This window comes from Malaclemys terrapin, chromosome 9 (genome assembly GCF_027887155.1).
Source record: "Malaclemys terrapin pileata isolate rMalTer1 chromosome 9, rMalTer1.hap1, whole genome shotgun sequence".
In the NCBI taxonomy this organism is placed as follows: domain Eukaryota; kingdom Metazoa; phylum Chordata; order Testudines; family Emydidae; genus Malaclemys; species Malaclemys terrapin.
Window position 1 is genome coordinate 65,674,829 of NC_071513.1, and position 19,123 is coordinate 65,693,951.

Consider the following 19,123-nt stretch of genomic DNA (forward strand, 5'->3'; position numbering starts at 1 on the left):
AAATATATTATTGTACAGATGAAGTGATCAAAACCACACCTAGAAATGTCTTGTTGCAAGTGCTAAATGCGTATGGAAGAGAAGATCTATACAATTTTTGCAGGATGTTAAGTTAAATAACTATATGCAATTAAAAAGTTGAATATGTACTGACATTGATTTTTTGTATCAGAGGAGTAGCTATGTTAGTCTGTATCCACAAAGCCATTGAGGATGCCGATGGCACCTTAAAGACTAACAGGTTTATTAGGGCATAAACTTTCGTGGGTAAAAACAACCCACTTCTTCCATGCATCTGAAGAAGTGGATTTTTTACCCATGAAAGCTTATGCCCAAATAAATCTGTTAGTCTTTAAGGTCCCACCAGACTCCTTATTGTTTTCGTTCTTATTGATTTTTTGAACATTTACTTCAAATCTGCTTACTGATTTTTTTTCATCTTTGCTTTAATAAATTGTGCAGTAAAAATTCATACACGGGAAAATGCATTGAAAATTAACTTTTATATGTAGTGGGAATAAGTTGTGTTCCCTTCCCCCCTTTGACATTGTGGTATAATCAGGGCCGGCTCCAGGCACCAGTTTACCAAGCAGGTGCTTGGGGCAGCCACTTCGGAGAGGGGCGGCACGTCCAGCTGTTCGGCGGCAATTCAGCGGACGGTCCCTCACTCCTGCTCGGAGCGAAGGACCTCCCGCCGAATTGCCACCGCAGATTGCCATCGCGATTGCGGCTATTTTTTGTTTGTTTGTTTGTTTGGCTGCTTGGGGTGGCCAAAACCCTGGAGCCGGCCCTGGGTATAATCCGTGGAAACCATGTCACTTTGAACAATCATTTCTGATTCTGAGATTGCTAAAATCCTGGCATTTTCCACATGATTTGTTAAATGCATATTGAAAATAGACCTGTTATTTTAAAACTTGGCCTGTACATGTATTAAAAACAGATTCATTTTTGTGGTCACTATGGCACTTTCTGTGAATTGGCCAATAAATATGATTTTAGAATTTCACATAAAAGGTAATGTTCTGTAGTCTTTATTTCACCAAATAAAGATTTGGATTGTCTCACTGTATGAGCAGTAACCCCCATTCAAGAGGAACACGAGGGACCTTTATGGCAAGAAAAAAGAATAGGTTTGTATCTCTATGGTCCTTAGCCATATTGTTATATGTTAACCATATAGATTGTATGCCTATATATTAGGCATAGTAAACACCACATTGATAGGTGTTATGTGCATGGTGTGTGTGTGTATATACATATATGTGTGTGGATTTGGGAACTTATGCTAACTGACAAACTGAATATATTATGTTCTTCCCACAATTCTGTTCATCCATGTCAAGCATCCCATAATACTTTGAAAAGCTGAAGTTTGTTTTGCCATCAGAAAATAGGAAACTTGTCAAAACAAAGATGCATGAATACTTGATATCAAGTAGAGTTAGGGACTACTTTCATGACTCGTCAACACTTTGAATGTAATATTCAAAATGAGATATGAGACAAGTATAGGGGGAGATATGAAGGACAAAACTGGCACAATTAGTGGGTTAAACTTTTAGTGATGTGTAAAGTTTTATAACTTGTAAAATCTTACTATAAATACTACTAACTCAAATGCATCTCTTTGAAGCACATCTTCTGCATAAGGTGAACATGCTGCGAGATAAGAATTGCTTCTCAGAAGAAGGGGTATGCATGTCTCCTTTTCATATTGTACTGTTTTGTCTTTAGACAATACATTTGGCTAAGTTTGGGTATTCTCTTGAACATGTTTAAGAATGAACCACGAATGTAGCTAGTCAAACAATTGGCTACACCTTTTAGTCTATATTATGAAGTAATGCGACCTTTATGAAAAGACTCATTATGGTTATAAAATACTTCAACACTTTTTCGTGCGTTTGGGAAGGATATGAGGTGGTAATGTGGAGGGTCTATTGAAGGGTTAGTGCTATGGCGGGTTGGAACCTGGAGGGCAAAATCCAAATAAAAATGAAACATCGAAATTTTCCACAGAATGGGAATTTCATTTAGAAATAATCAAAACAAGACTTTGTTTTGACTTTTCAAAATAAAATTGATGAGGCTCTTTAAGCAACCTGGAGATCTGACAGCTCTGTTTCTAGGCTCCCTGCAGCACAGCTCGGAGACAGGAAGCCCAGGCTGGAGACAGGACTTTACCCGTTTTTGGAGCTATTAGGCTCCGTCACACAGAGTAAGGAACCTAGAAGCCCTGAGAACTGGCAAAACCTATTGTTGGAAAATTTCTGGCCAGCTCTAGTTATTGGGATTGAGGGAGCTGGCTTTACTGTTGTTTAGTCGGATAGTCCAGTAAGGACTAATCTAACAACCTTTGAAGTCAGTGAGTGTTTCTGTTCACTTGGCCCTGATACAGCAAAGAATTTAAGCATCTATTCAACTTTAAGCATGTGTTCAAGTGTTCTGCTAAATTAGGGCACTTAATGGGAGTTAGATTCACTTAAGTGTGTTGTACATTTTAAATTTTTTATTAAATATTGATTTTTTACAAATTACTGTAGAGTGCCCAGAACTTAGAATATGTGCTAACATTTTCAAAAGAAAGAGAGAGGAAAGATTATAGTCAAGCTGAATATATATTTATAGACACTTTGATTTTTAGTAATAAAGAAGAAACAAGGATATTTAGGTGTCCATTCAAGCCATTTATATCAGGTAAAATTTTCAAAAGTCTCAGTGAAAATCCTAAGTGCATAACGCACTTTTGGAATTGTTACTCATCATCTTTATTGGTTGACTAGAATTTCTTTACTGGTTTCCTTTACCAGGACTGAGAAAACACCTTTATGCCAACTTTTCACATTCAGACTATAGAGTGTAATCTATACAAACTCTTTTCAACAGGTCCTGTCCTTTTATGTATCCCATTTTACTTGAGTGATGAAATGTAAAGAATTAGAGATTAAAGACAATTGTTTTGATGAACATTTTGGATCCATTGTTTTTTTCTTTCTTTCTTTTTTTTTTTTTTTTGAAAGATGGGACACTACATAACAGATATCTGACAAAGGGGTCAAGACTGTAAAAGATGGACTGATAACCCCAGATAAATAAAAAAAAAATAGTAACACTAGGTGATTCCTGTATTGAGAGAACCATTTGATTAAAATATAAAAGTCCATTTGCTTACACAATTATGGCACACAAAGAAGATTAAAATTACCAACTATAGTTACATGTGTGTAACTCATATAAACCACCACAACATTTAATAAACAAACATCTACAAAAACCCCAGAGCACACCACTCTTTACTTATCCACCCTCTCCCCATACTTCAAGCTCCCACAGTAAACAGTGAAAATAATTAATGTTCATTTGGAGAAAACGCGCTCGTATAATCAATTCAGGGATACTAGTTCCATTGTTATATTGATTTGTTGTTATTTAGGCTGCATAATAAAGCCTATTGTGTAGGTAAAAGGAGGAGAAAAATATATCTGAGCAATTGCTTCCAATTTTGAAGAGAACACAAAGGACCTGTAAAACTCCAATTGTTTTACTTTTTAAAGCTCTTTAGTTTTCACGATATCCACACTTTTCATGTTTTAAACAAAATGATACTACCAGCAGCATCAACTGTGGACCGTGTTCTTTGTGGGATGACCCAGGTTCCTGCTTTTGCTAGGGTTTTATGCATTAACACCTGTTTTGTCAGCCACAATGTCTCCAATCCAAATGTTATAGTTTTTTCTCTGGAAATGGGTTATTACAATCATGTATAACTCAATAATAATCTCCCCTTCCAAGCTGCTCTCTGCTCCCCTTTTCTTTTCTCCCCATGACTGGAGGGGTGTTCGCTGGTCACTTCACTTTGAATGGTCCTTTAAAATATGTGTTTACTTGTACTAAACAATCTGTTCCGCTTTGTATTTAGCTATGACACTCCTAGTAAGTTTCCCAGACCTGAATCCTAGAAGTGTAGGGTCAAAAGGAACCTCAATAGGTCATCTAGTCCAGTCACTTATACTGAAGGCAGGATTACATAATAACTACACCATTCCTGACAGGTGCTTGTCTAACCTGTACTTAAAAACTTCCAATGATGGAGAATCTACAACCAGGGCTGGCTTTAGGAAGTGCGGGGCCCAATTTGAACATTTTAGGCGGGGCCCCGACAGGGATGACTAAAAAAAAAAAAAAAAACACGTAAAAAACGCCCTTTTATTTCTTCCATGTATTATTTACTTTCCATAACTATATAAATAAAATAAAAATTGTATATTACATACATTGCTAGCTGGAGGCAGGGTAGAAGCTGACCGGAGGTAGGGTCTGCCTGGAGGCAGGGCAAGGGGTGTGGGGCTGGCTGCGGGCAGGGCATGGGGTGCAGCAGGGGCTGGCTGCAGGCAGGGTAGGGGGTGTAGACCTGGTGCGGGCAGGGGATGCAGCAGGGGCTGGCTGCAGGCAGAGGGTGTGGGGCTGGCTGCAGGCAGGGGCTGGCTGGAGACGGGCTGGTGGGGGCAGGGGGTGCGGGGCTGGTGCGGGCAGGGGGTGCAGCAGGGGCTGGCTGCAGGCATGTAGAAGCATGCTCATCCAGTCCCCTGCCCTCCAAATCAGAGGTTGCGCCCCCTAGAGAGGAAAGGCCCTGTGTCCCATTCCCCACCCCCTGATCCAGCCAGTCCCCGCCCTGGGGCCTGTGAGAGCATGCGCCCCTTTCCCCTGATTCAGCCTGTCTGGTCTCACCATCTCCATCTCTTCCTGCAGGGGCTCTGTGATTTTCTTCACCAGAGCTCTCAGCCGCGTGTCTGGGGTCATCCTGTCCCTGGAGCAGGGAGTCCGGCACTGGGGGCACTGGTAGCCCTGGGCCGAGACCCCGCACCAGTGAGCCACGAGGCAGCCCTGGCAGAAGTTGTGGCTGCACTCGATGGAGACGGGGTTGTCCAAGACATCCAGGCAGATGGAGCAGGTGACGTCCTCCCTGAGTTGATCCATCTCTCTAGACCCGCTGAGTTGGGGGAACCTACTGGGTCAGGACCTGGCACCCGGAGCAGTAGGGCTCTGCTGGAGGACGGCTGATCTCTAGCCCAGATGTGCCCCTTCCTGGCAGCGGGAGTCTGGGGAGGAGCGAGAGAACATGGGAATATTTCTGTGAACAAGCTGTGTGACTCAGTTTACCTGCCCACTTTGTGTCCCTGTCCACCGGGCAGCACCAGAGAGAGTAGACGGCTTCCAAGAAGTCATGGCGGAGATTGGTAGATTCCCAGGCCAGGAGGGACCAAGGCTGAGCTCCTGGATAACAGGCCAGAGAACTGCCCCCAGTTAATTCCTGTTTGAACAAGAGCATATCTCCTAGAAACACATCCCACCTCGAGGGAGAATCCACCGCACTCCTTGGTACATTGTTCCCATGGTTAATTCCCCTCCCTGGTAAACACGGATATCTTCTTTCCAGGCTAAATATGTCCAGCTTCAACTTCCAGCCATGTGGTCACGTTAGAGCTTTCTCTGCTAGCCTGAAGAGCCCATTATTAAATATTTGATCCCCGCGTAGGTGCTTCTAGACTGGAGTCAAGTCACCCCGGGAGGTGGGAGCTTCTCTTTGCTAAGCTAAACAGCTTGAGCTCCTGGGGTCTATCACTCCAGGCCACGTTTTGTAATCCTTTAACCATTCGCTTGGCCCCCCTCTGCCCCCTCTCCAATATATTCACATCCTTCTTGGACTGCTCCGGAACTGGACCCCAGCAGCGGTCGCACCAGCGCAAAATCCAGAGGTAAACTGACCTCTCTGCTCCTACGCGCGATTCCCCTGTTTGGGCATCCTTAGCGCCTTTGGCCACACTGTCGCACGGGGGCTCACATCCAGCTGATTATCCCCCATGGCCCCCAGTACTCTGTCAGCGTCTCTGCGTCCCTGGAGAGACACCCACCCCTCTACCCCCCACTGGGCTGGGAGCATGGCCGATGCTCTTTGGCTGTATCACAGCACGTGTTGTTGGCTTGTGCCCAGCCTACCTTAGCGCTGGGGCTGTTGGTGACACTGGACTTTTCTCCGCTGCCTACGGCCTGGCAGACACCATGTGCCACGGGTTAATCACTGGCAGTGCCACGCCCGGCAGGGGCACAAGCCTCTGAGAGGAGTTTGATCTCAGTCAGACTCGTTGCCGCGGGCAGCTGGGGAGACACAGGGGCTCCCGGAGCCCGAGTCCGGGAGGCACCGAGCTCGGCCTTAGGAAAGGCCACGCTCAGGGCCTAACAAGGAAATAGCTTCCTTCCCATCATGCAATGAGCTGGGTGCTGACTGGCCAAGCTTTCCTCCAGCTGGCGTGAGAGCAAATTCACCCTCTCACCCCCACAGAGCCATGTATTATGCATGCCTTGTGAGGTGGTATGTAAAATGTCTGGATCTGTTGAACATTAATAACCTGGTGGATTGGATGTGCTGCCATTGTATGGGAAGTTATGCTCTCCGTGCGTTTCTGAAATATGTTGTGAGGTTGGGAGACGCCCACAGCCAGCTTTACAGTAGAAACAAAGGAGGGCCAGAAAGGTGTTGATGGCCCATCAGGAAGAATCCACTCTCTGAGAGACTCCTTGGAGAGGGCACTTAGTCAGTGGAGTACTGCCTGACCAATGGGCTTGCCTCACCCCCATGACACAGCAACGATCTTTCTAGCAACTGAAAGAGAGTATAAAAGAGGGACAGAGACATCATAGAATATCAGGGTTGGAAGAGACCTCAGGAGGTCATCTAGTCCAACCCCCTGCTCAAAGCAGGACCAATCCCCAACTAAATCATCCCAGCCAGGGCTTTGTCAGGCCTGACCTTAAAAACCTCTAAGGCTTTTCCACCACCTCCCTAGGTAACCCCTTCCAGTGCTTCACCACCCTCCTAGTGAAATAGTGTTTCCTAATATCCGAGCCTGGACTCGGTGACTGCATTAGTCGCCAACAGGGGAGTGTGGCAGGAGAGGACACAGAACATGTCTACAAATAACTTTTTCTGGACTGCTGAGGTGGGGGGAGAGGCCAGATTCCATCTGGCGCTGTAGGACTCTGAGGACGCTTTGGGACCGGGTGCGAAGTCTCTGGAACCTCGCGAGGTGCAGGTTTGGAGACATGTGGCTCCTACCTAGTTCAAAGTAACCTGCCGTGCTCCCCCACAAGAGCCATGTTAACAGGCAACACTGCCTCTCTCTTTCCTTGGCCACATGTATCGTGTCCTTTATCTGGTGGCTAGTCCAGAAAAGGAGGACAAGTGCTCACTACTGCTACCACCTGAGGGAGTTGCAATAGCCCCAGAATCTGGGACTTCAAGCCCCTAGAGTGACCTCTTACCTTTATAGCCTCCCCCCGCCCCATACACAGCTATTTTAAAGTTTAGCCTGATAGTAAAGAGACCCCTTTTCAACCCTTCACCACACAAGAGAAAGCCGGCAGCATTTGTCATTAACTATTTATTTCTCCTCTCCTGGCTCCCAAACTGCTTCTCCTCCCTACTGCCGCCAGCCACCTTCGAGTTCTCCCTCTTCTCTTCCCGGCTCTGCTCACTTGATTGCAGCAGCTCAGCGGATGGTCCAGCTTTACTCTTTCACTTCCATTCTTCTTCACTTCTTTGGGTGGCTGCATTTGCCATTGAGCAGGCTGATGGAAATACCTGAGTGCTCTGTCTAGGCCAGGGGTCTCCAACACGCGGCCTGCGGGGCTATTTCTCTACGTAAGCGGCTCCAGGCCACAGGCCAATGCCATCCTGCACCCCAACCCCCTGCCGTGAGCCCCCTGCCTGCACCCCAACCCTCTGCCACACCTCGCACTCCCTCCTGCCCCCTGCACCCCAACCCCCTGCCTAGAGCCCCCTACTGCACCCCAACCCCCTACCTCACCCCTCCAACTCCCTGCCCTGAGCCCCCTGCCTGCACCTCAACCCCCTGCTGCACCCCAACTCCCTGCCCTCAACCTCCTGCCCCATCCTACATCCTTCCTGCACCCCAACTTCCTATCCTGAGCCCCCTTCTGCATCCCCCACCCCCTTCCCTAAGCCCCCTGTCTGAACCCCAACCTTCTGCCACACACCACACTCCCTCCTGCACCCTGTACCCCAACCCCCTGCCCAGAGCCCCCTACTGCACCCCAACCCCCTACCTCACCTCTCCCTGCCCTGAGCCCCCTGCACCTCAACTCCCGCCCTGAGCCCCTGCCACACTCCTCCTGCCCCCTCTAGGGGAAGGACTGGGGGCAGCGAGGGGGGGGGTGTCAGTGATGCGGCCCTCGGGCCAATGAACTAGTCCTCAGCTGGCCCTCGTGGTCATTTGAGTTTGAGACCCCTGGTCTAGGCTCACAGGCCCAGCAGCTAAAGCCAAGCGCTGCTGAAAGCAGGGGGAGATTAGCCTGGATGGGCAGGAGTTGAGGCTTGGCCCATAGGGACCCCAGGCACTGCCGCTGCTGCCACCTTCATGGTGAATCCTTCAATGCCTCGCCAAAGGGCTCTTCCACATTCTGCAAACTGGCCTCACTGGCTGGCTGTCTAGGAGAACAGAAACCCTTTCTTAGAGCCGGAGAGTCTCTTGCCATGGCTCCCTGAGGGTCACAGTCAAACACCTGCGAGTCTCTAGGAGGCTCTCAAGCAGTTCCCTGCTCAGGCACTTGGCACCCACTAGCAATGGTCTCTGACAGTGGCATTGCCAAGGGGAGCTCAGCACATGGTCCCTTCTATGGCTTCCTGAGTGGGAGGGAGGTTGGTCTTGTCATTTAAGGCCTAGTGTCAGAGTCAGGGCTCCTGGGTCCTCGGACTTTGGAAGTGAGTGGAGTCTAGGGGTTGGAGCTGGACTGGTATCAGTCCCACGCTTCCTTCCTGCCTCTGTCAGGGACGTCGTGTGTGACCTTGCAGCCAGTTGCTTTCTATCCCTATGCCCCAGCGAACAGGGATAATACTGACCCACCTCAGAGGGGCTGGCAGGGGTCACCAGTGTCATGACTCAAGTTGGAACCAGTTGTGCTCTTGGTAGTGAAGGGCCCAGATTCAGTCCCCATGGATGCCCAGGGTGTCTGTATTGTGGCCCTGGTTTGACTCACCTAGCATTACAGGCTGTTTAGCCCGGTCCTGGCCAGGCGTGGTGCATCTGCTCCTGGCCCTCATCACACACAAGAACATGGCCCACCAAGGACAATCCATCAGCTCCCATCTGGTGTTCAGCTCCAGGATGGATGGGGAGCCCTAGCCGGACCATAGAAAGACAGGGGGGTGTTCTTTGGTGGAAACTGCTGGAGCTTCAGCCTCTGCTCCCACCTCCACCCCCATGCTAAGGGCTTCAAAAGTGGTGCCTGACCCCAGGTAAACAAAGTAGCCAAGCTGAGGCCAGGGTGGGACTGATCCTAAGGAAAGAGCAGATTTCTCCTCTGCTCTAGGGAGATTCCCCTAGGAAAAGCAGCTGGGGTGGGGCGGTACAAGCACTACCCCTCAGCCCTTGAATAGCGGGCAACTGGGACTTTGGGAGCCAAGGGACTGGTGTATCTTGCCGGAGATCAGAAAGGGGCAATGAAGAAATTGTACCAAAGTCAATGTCACGGCTGGGTCAAGTGCAGCCAGACCTACTGGTCAGAGCCAGAGTCCACACTCACATGACAGGAGTGGAGAGTCAGCCAGGTCAGGATACTGGAAGATCAGCAGCAAAAGACAAACTTGCTATCACCACCACAACTCAGATGCCAGGAAATCAAGCCAGGGGAGCGGCAGCAGAACCAGGCAGCGCACGGTCCAGAACTGGGAGCAGGTCTGGTGTTCAGTCAGCTTTGTGTTCCTGCTGCTGTCTTACGCAAGGCCAGGGGGCCAGTGAGCTTTCCTGGGACTCCTCCAATAGGACCTCATGAGTGGAGCCTCAAACTGGGGCTGAACTTCATGGGTCGGAGGTAAGCAATTTTCAGCAGGCTTCGAGGTGGAGGGTTGGAGTGTGGCTGCTCCCATGAACCCTGCAGACCTGGGTTGGAGACCCCTGGGTCGTGACAGTGAGTGATCTCTCCCCGCTCAAACCTCCTGCAGCAGGAAAAAGTCTCCAGGATCCTGGACACCACCTCTGAGAATAAAATGAGGATATCATGATGAGAAATAGGGCTCTGTACCAGGGCTGGGATCCAGGGACAGGGAAAGCTTCCAGACAGGCTATGCATCGGGGTTGCCATTTCTCCCCCAAGAGACCCACACGCCCCAAGAAGTAAATGGCTCTTACCTCAATGAGGGATTGGGGTCTTCCATCTAAGCCTCTTTGAGAGCCAGGCATTGCTGGGATGAGGTGACCTGTCCCCACTGCTCCCTGACGTGGCTCAGCTACAGGAAGCGCCCATCTGGGAGGCTGTGCCAGATCCCAGGGCCTGAAAGACAGCTGGAAGGAGGTTCCTATTCCTGTCACACCCAGAGACCCCATAGAAGGGCCAAGGGGAGAATAAAGGGCAGAAGGTGAAGCTAGCCTTGAGTCTCTGTCCCACCCCCACCTCCTCAAAAGTGGAGCTTTCCAAGCTCCAGTGGGGCTGCACCATATGGGGCAGGGAGAGCTCTGCCTGGGTGCAGCGGGAATGAGGGGGGGTAGACCAAGGAAAGGGGGGAGGGGAGTGGGTGCAAGGGAAAGAGGTCCTGCCCCATATGAAGGAATTTGGGGGGCAGAGGGAAGAACCCTGCTCCACAGAGAGGGGAGAGAGTTTCTGTGAGTGCCAGGGGGCTCCATTTCCCCTTCTCGCTCTCCCAATCAGAGGGAGGCCACTCCAGCTGGCCCACTCTGGTCCTGACCAGAGTCTGCAGGGTAGCAGTGGGCCCACAATAGGGCTGGGCAGTTTTGACAGGGTTGGGACTCACCAGCATGGCGCCTCCCGCTGGTCGCTCTGGGAATTAGCTCAGTCCATGGGGAACGCCCTCTGCTGGCAGTGTCCCATCCGTCTCTTGTCCTCCGTTGGCATCTGGAGCCGCGTTGCTCACCGCTTGACACTGCCCTGCAGGGCACTGCCCCTCCAGCAGTGCCCACTAGTCCATCCTCACCCCATTCTAGGGGTAGGGGTTAGCAACAGTCCTTGCACCTGCCTCGGTGGCCAACTGCAACCCCCAAAGTCTAGCCCCCTTGTCTCAAGGGCCGGTTACAATTTGTCTCGGCCATCGGATGGCCAGATGCAGTACTGCCCAGCCCGAGATGCTGGTCTTCTGCTCTGGAGACAGACCTTCCCCCCATGAAATTCTGGGACAGAGTACCTGCTGCTCTCCTGGGCAGCCATTATATAGGGCCTAGCCTAGCCCTGATTGGCTGGCTCTAATCTTGGCCCTGATTGGTTTTCAGTAGGCCCTTCCCTGATTGGCTGACGGCTTGCACAGCCATTCTGGCCTACTCTAGTTCCCTCTCACATGGGGGTGGAGCAGCCATCCCACCACAAACCCTCCCCCTTAAAAAATGCTCATGGGGGAGGGGAGGAAAGGGGTCCCTATCACCCCAGCTTCCTTCGTAGTGGGGCCTGCAGGGCATCCCTTTCCTCTCGCAGGCCCTCCAAAGTCTGGAGCCAGCTGCTTCCCAGCTGTAGGGTCTGGGTTCCCACTGTTGAACGCCCTGGTCCTACATGGGTTCCTACTTCTGTTTGGGTTCCCACATGGGCCCTCCTGGCTCCTATGTGGGTTCCCTCATTTCGGTGGGGCCTCTCTGCCCCAGCCCCTTTCTCTCTAGGGGCCTCCGTCTTCACCACCTCTTCTCTGTGGCTAGTCTCTGACCGAGCCCTTGTCTCAGACACTCCCCTTTCTGCCTCAGGGGGCAGTGCCTCTTTAGATGTCCCTGTCGGTCCCTGTTGGAAGCACTTTCTGGGTCTTCCCCCTGCCACATCCCTACTCCTGCTTGTTTGGGCCCTAGCCCTTCCTTCTGGGCTGGCCCGGGCCTTGGGAGTCCTGTAGAGGCACTCTCTTCAGGTGCCCTGGCTCCCCACAGACCCAACAAGCTGGGGGCCCCCCTGTTACTCTCACACAGGGTGCCTTTTCTGGGTGGGGCCTCTCTGCCCCCTCCCAGGAGGGACACTCCCTCCTTTAGTGTCCCTGTCACCTACAGGTGAAGCAGTCCAGCGTTCCTGGCCTCTCGCCCTCGGTGCCGGATCTCTTGTTTGGTCTGGGTGCCAACCTCCACAGCAGCCAGAACAACTCCCTCTGCTGTTCGGCAAGCCGAGCCACCCAGGCCCTCCAATAGAAGTCTCTTTTCTCCACCATTTTGGTCTCTCCATGTGGCACAATCTGCCTAGTCCGCTTGACGGTGTTCTTCTTCAGGCCACTTCCCTCCAGCAGTGCCCCCTAATCCATCCTCATCTCCTTCCGGCAGGGAGTAGGTTAGCAACAATCCTTGCACATGCCTCAGTGGCCAACCAAAATCCCCAAAGTCTAGCCCCTTGTCTTAAGGCCCGGTTGCAGTTTGACTCAGCCACCACATGGCCAGGTGCAGTACAAGAGGGAACAGGGGGACCCAGGCCCACCAACTATCCTGGGTCCAAACCCAGGGATCCTCAAGTGGCAGTCTCCCTGCTCTCCCCTCGTCCAATTGTCCCTGGGCCACTTCTCCTCTGGGCCCTCTAGGCCCTTTCTATCAGGGCCCGCAGTCTGGCATGTCTTGGGCCAGAGCTGTAGTATGCTCCCTTGAGCCTGCCCAGCACTGCTCTTTCGGAGATGCTAGTCTCCTGCTCTGAAGACAGACCTTCTCCCATCAAGGTCTGGGGCATACTGCCTGCTGCTCGCCTGGGAAGCCTTTATATAGGGCCTAGCTTAGTCCTGATTGGCTGGCTCTAATCTCAGCCCTGATTGGCTCTCAGTTGGCCCTTCTCTGATTGGCTACCAGCCTCTGCAGCCGCTCTGGCCTACTTTAGCGCCCTCTTGCATGGGGGTGGAGCAGCCTCCCCACCTCAGCGATCAGCTGTCGCAACCAGGCTGTGGCCTGGGCTGCGGGGCTGGCTCCAGGCACCAGCGGAGGAAGCACATGCCTGGGGCGGCATTCCGTCCATTCTTGGGGCAGCACAGGCCGGGTGACTTTTTTGTTTTTTGCACTTCAGCAGTTCGGGCGGCGGCAGTCCGAGCGTTGTTGTTGTTTTTTTTTCTGCTTCGGCAGTTCGGGTGGCAGCAGTCCAAGTGGTTGGGGGTTTTTTGGTTTTCTTTTTGCTCACTTTGGCAGTCCGAGCGCTGTTGTATTTGTTTTTTGCTTGGGGCAGCAAAAATGGTAGAGCCGGCGCTGCTGGGCTGAGGTCGCTCAAGTGGTCAGCCCCTCAACACACTGTATCGGGGCTGGCTCAGGCCTGCACGGGGCCCAAGCACCCCACAAACAACCAGACTTCAAGGGTGGGCCTTGGCCTGGGTGGAACCCTGGCAGCCAGCAAACAGACAGACTTGACAGGGCTGGCTCTATGGCGAGGGGGGCGGGGCGATATAGACTCCGCCCTCCAAGGGGCGTGTAGGGGGGCCCTCGCTCTCCTGCTCGGAGGGAGGCCACTCAGTCTCACTACACTCCCCGTTTAGAGGGAGCAGGAGTTGCTGGTGGCCTTGGAGGCAGAATTCCTGCAGCGCCTCCGGCACTTGGCGCAAGTGCCGGATGATGTGAAGTTGGTTCATTATGTTGGCCGTGACGACCTCCTGCTGCAAGGGAAAGAGGACCTGTCAGAGACTCAGATGCCTCCGTGGAATCAGGGGGAATTAAGGGCACCTGGGACCAGCAGCAATTCCACCCCGCACCCGCGCACCTCTGAGAGATGAAGTCCTCCTCCTGACCCCCAGAATGGAGTCTTGTTTTCCTTTCAAGGAACCTCCTTGTAGGGGGAGCTCCTGCCACCTCCCACCCAGTGCCCCTGACAGCTGTTCCACCTCCAATCCACAGCTCAAGTTCTCTGACCCCTCTCCTCCACCCCCACACAGGTTGGGCAGGGAGGGGGCTCTAGCGGGGTGGGGGGCGGAGGAATTCTGGCAGCAGTGAAGTGGGATGTGGGGAGCTTGAGACCTTTCCCCAAGTCATCCCAGCCACTGAGGCTGAAGCCGCAGGATGGCAGCCCTGGTGAATGGGGCAGATCAGCAGCCCCTGCTGACTGAATCCTCCCGTTCTCTCTAGAGCGAGTCCAGCCCTGCCGGCAGCAGGACGAGCTTCCCCCGCCCATGTGCTTCAGAACTGCCCGGTCAGTCGCCACCACCCCTCAGTCCTTGGCCTCCCAGGCTGCCAGTGACGGGAACAACTCTGGGTGGTGGCATGGGTGACAGGAGAGGCTCGCAGAGGGCACATAGAGGACTCTGCTGCCCTTACCAAGAACAGAAGTCCGTGCTGAGGCAATGCTTGTCATTTATTAGCCTTGCTAAAGAGCTGGGCTGGAGCTGCTCCGGGGACAAGCTGACTCCCTCCTGCTCATGGAGGTGAATTCATCTCCCTTCCCAGGAGCACCTGCTCTTACTCTCATTCCACACCAGTCGCCTTGCTGCCAGGCCGGCGAATGGCCAGAGGATGGGAATGAGGCCTGGGCCCCGCCCCAATCTCCTGAGTCTAATGCAGCTGCTCACCTTGCTCCCCATCAGCTGCTCGGCTTGCCCCAGGAGGGAGTAAGTAAGGAGCAGCCCAGCCTGGCTGACATGCAGCAGGGGGTCGTGCATGGCCAGCACTGCTGTCTGCAGGAAGAATCTTCTCTGCCCCTCCGAGAAAAATTTGGCAAAAACCTGAAACCAACCAGATGTGAGGCTTCAGCAGATTGCCCCGAACCAGGCTCCAAATCCTGGCCTAGAACGGCAACTCCGTCGCATGGCTCCAGGAGGCAGCCACCTGCCCTGCAGAGCTGTGCCATGCCCTGGCAGAGCGTCCTTACCTCCCCCACCCTGGCGGTGTTCTTATAGCCGAGGAGCCTGCTGTCCTGGTGCCAGTCCCAGCACCAAAGGTCTTCGACCGCATGGATGTTCAGGTCTGGGAAAGAGAGAGACACATACACATTGGTCATTCTGGTTGCAGGGCTTGTGTTCTTCCAATCCCATTGGTGGCTGCACAGTGGGCAGAGCCCAACAGAACTGTGGGGGTGGTGGAGAACACAGAAAGAGATAGAGAGAGATTGATCCGCCAGCCTGGGTCACTCGGAGAGAAATTGGCTGGGGTCCCAGTCTCACTCGTCTAGCCGGGTTCCTTACCCCTCTGGCGCAGCAGGAGCTGGTAGAGCCGGTAAACCCCCTCCCTGGCCTGCCGGCTGATGTCCTCGTCTGGGTCACCGACGAACAGAGCCAGCTGTGCCACGTGGTGACCCATCCTGGGGAATTCGGCTGAGTTCTAATGGAAGGGAGAGGGAGAAGGGACTCCATCAGCATTTTCCTGTCAGCTCCCAGTCCCCGCCTAGGCCAGGACTCTCCTTCCCCTCAGCCCCTCTGCAGGAGATGCTAGAGGATAGGAGCTAGAGCTGGATCCTTAGTTATCTCTGCCTGCAAGGGAGCCCGGAGAACAGGGATGTGGGCAGGGCCCTCCAGGAGGATTTGCTTCCCCAGCTGCTCCAGGATGACAGGAAGGCAAGAACCTGGAGCATACTCTCCTTACAAGCGAGAGTCGCCACTTAACCAGGACAAGAAGAACTTGACTCAAACCAGGCTCATTCTCTGCTCTGACTCTGCCTCCCCAAGACGAACACTCCTAGCCCACAGCCCCTGCAGCAGCAGATCCTCCAGCCCGTTGGAGCCGGCCCCCCTACGCCTGGAGTCAGGAAGCTGGGCTCAGAGGCCACTTACGTCAAAGTCAGGGAGGGTGATGACTGACGTGAGCAGGGCCGCGCTGCTCCTGATGGCCCTGGCTCTCTCTCGTGGCACCCTGGAAACGGTCCAGTAGTTAATGTGCTGTGGGGAAAGGAGGCAGCTCAGGATTGATGAGGGGGTGCATGTGTAGTGCTAATGCCCCCCCCATCCCAAGGGGGCTGAGACATTGCATGCGGTGGGGGTGGAATATCTGATTCATTGACCGCAGAGCTTTAGAAGGGGACTCTTGCCCCCAGGATGATGCTTGTATCCTGCAGGTCACAACTTGTCATTGTCTCTTGAGATTGGCACAATGCTCGGTGTCGGGGCTGGTCCCATCCTCCCTGAACTCCTGATTCCTGAAGAGCTCCCCAGGAAGGAGACAGACCCCTCCCCCCTCCCTGGCTCTCAAGTCCTTGGCTGGGGGAAGGGACTGAGTGTGAGCACAATCCCCCCAGGAATCTCGGGGCCCGTCAGAGACAAGGGCTGATTCTCTGGGGCCCTCCTGTTTCTCTAGGAATGAGGCTGTGGCTCTTCTCTGAGGACCATCTTCTGGATCTCCCAGGAGGGGTTCAGACTCTCACTCCCCAAGCCAGCCGGGGGCCCTGTGGTTAGTGCTCAACACAAGCAGGCAAAGCTCTGGCTTGAAGTCCCAGCTCCTTCCTCTGTCCTTCAAGGAGGAAAGGCCTGACCCTGCATTGCACTGACTGCCCTGACCAAGGATGGCCACTGGGGGCCCAGCTAGGAGGACAGACTGGAAAATGGATCTAAGAGTTAAGGTAAAATTGTCCCCACCCCCTCATTGGGCTCACCTCCAAGATGTAGTGGAGCTTGTCCGTGTCTGGGGTCTTTGCCAGCAGGTTCCCCAGCATGGCGTCCAGGAGGTCTGGTATGACCCTATGCAGATCCTGCAAAGCAAGGGAGAGCCATGGGTCAGAGTTAGGGAAACTGGGGCTACACCTGCCACAGGATGGGAAGAGGGGTCTCTGGGAAGCACTGGTGAGACCCCCAAACACATATCCTGGCCTCTCTCATTCACATCCCACTGCAGGCAATTAGCAAGGATTCGGGCAGGATAACAGCTGGCTGATGTACCTGGACTTGGTTGGTGTCCGTCTGCGTGCCCAGGGTGAAGACTGCGTGCAGGGTGGCTTGGAGGAGGTGGGTCTCCAGCTCCGGCTCCAGGGCAGGTGTCATGGTGCTGGCAAGAGAGAGGAGCCGGTATTAGACTGTGCAGTGCGGGGGTGGGACTGGCACCAACACGGACGTGAAACTGCAGGGAAATAGGCAGAGGCTGGCGAGAATGGAAACTGAGGCACCGAGCCAGGGAATGATAAGGCCGAGGTTTCCCAGACCGACAGTGGCAGGGCAGGAATGGCGCCTGTTCCCTGGACCCTGCTGCCCCTCCTGTATCTGATCCTGGGAGTCAGCCTCTCCCCAAAGCCATTGCAATGTGACTGGAGTGAAAAGAACAGAGCAGCCAGGAGAGGGAGTGACCCTTCCTGCCACCTCTGCCAGAGGAGCCACCCTTGGGAGGTGAGCTGGGAGTGGGAGGGGCAGTGACTCCCAGCCACGGGCCTGAGCAGCACCGGGGTAAGGGGAACCAGGCGGGAGGGTCTCAGTACCTGAGGTTGGCCACAGCAATGAGGGAGTTGGCCAGGACGGCGCCGGGTGGAGAGTTAGGAGGAAGCTCCTCAATGAGCTCCTGTGAGACGCAAAGGAGACAAGGGAGCGTGTGAGATTCGGGCCTCACTGACACTCCCCAAGGAGGAGATTACACAGCCAGCAGCATCCCCCCAGCTGCCTCCCGCTCCTCCAATTCCTGCCCACTAGTTCTCCCGTCTCTTCTCCCCAATCTTCAGCCCCAGCAATCCCTGCCCTTAGCTGCCCTCCAGCACCAGCCATCCCCCAACCCTCGGCCCGGGGAGACCCCTGCCCCTCCTATATCTCTGTCCACCCTCCAGCTGCCGGGCGCCGTGTCTCACTCACCACAATCCTCTCCGCCACAGCCACCTTCGAGCAGTGTGGCTCCAATGTGTAGTCCCCTCTCTACTGGGCAGCGAGGCACGCGGGGTAGATGGCGTGCAGGAACTCGAGCTGCTGCGCCTCGTCCTGTGCCCACCAGGAGTGGGGTTAGGGGAGAGAGAGCTAGTTAGCCAGGGACCTTCCTGCCCCAGCCACACCAGCTGCAGGACTTAGGCCTGAATGGGGGATAGTGGGGACCCGCCTATTGTTCAAATCACCCACGACTCCTCCACAATCAGGGTCAGGAACTGGGACAGTGCCTGTAGGGGGAGGAGACCCCGGCTGGTGTGTGACAAACACCCCCATCTTGGGGGTCCCAGATCATGAAGGAGAAAGGTCCCCATTAGGGCCAAGACCTTCTGCAGGGGGTCAGGATGCAGGGAAGGAGCAGGACAATCTCAGTTCCAGCACTGCTGGGGAACGTTTGTACCTTTTCTCGGGCATAGAGCTGCTCTCGGATGTTCATGAGAGCAGCCTCCTCTGTTACCAAGTCTACCTGTTCTTCTTTCTCCTCCTCGTCCTCGGAGTCCCTGGCGGACGCTGCACCAGAGAGAGAAGGGGACAAGGTGACTCCTGCTGCCACTCGGGGGAAGGACAGGGGCATGGTGGGACAATGTGTCCCCTTCCCACCTCCGGGACATAGGGCAGATTGGGCCCCACACTCCCCCCTCTCAGTGATGGCATCAGCCCCCAACTCCTTCAGGAGCCCATAGCAAAGAGCCCCTCCCCACTGTCCTGGACTCCCTTGGAGGTGCCTCCCCCCACCCCCGCCCAATGGAGCACCAAGGACCAAAGTGGCAGCATCTAGTGTCCGTGGGGTTCACATGGCTCAGGCCAGACACCTGGGCTGGAGACCCGCCCCCATAGCACTGCTCGAGGGCCTGGGCCCTGGCTGTTCACAGCCCCCTCCTCACCCCTCCCCGAGCCCAGCCTGGCTCCTCACCTAGAACAAAGCAGAAGCGTCCGTCGGCCAGGCTGCTATCCGAGTCACAGGCGCTGCTGCTGTGGGATGGGGAGCGGCCCGAGCTGCTGGGGCTGGCAGAGGGATCCTCCACCTCCTGCCCTGGGGAAGCTGGAAGGTCCTCACTGATCGAGCAGGGCGATGCCCCGTGCTGGAAGTTGGGGCTGGGCTCCTGGGGCCACTGCTGCCCACACAACAACAAGCCCCAGAGCCACCCTGCCCGGTTCCGCCCCTGGGCTGGGTCCTGCCTGCCCAGCCGCAGCCTGGCCCAGCTCCATTTTGGCCTGGGAGGTGATGCTCCCACCTCGGCGCCTGTGCCGGGAGTGGGTTTCCTCCGCCAGAAGGCTGGGCACTTCCACCTCCTGGCACGGCCGGGAGCTTCTTCCCCTCCAGCGGGGACGGAGGGGCCGCTTCGCTCC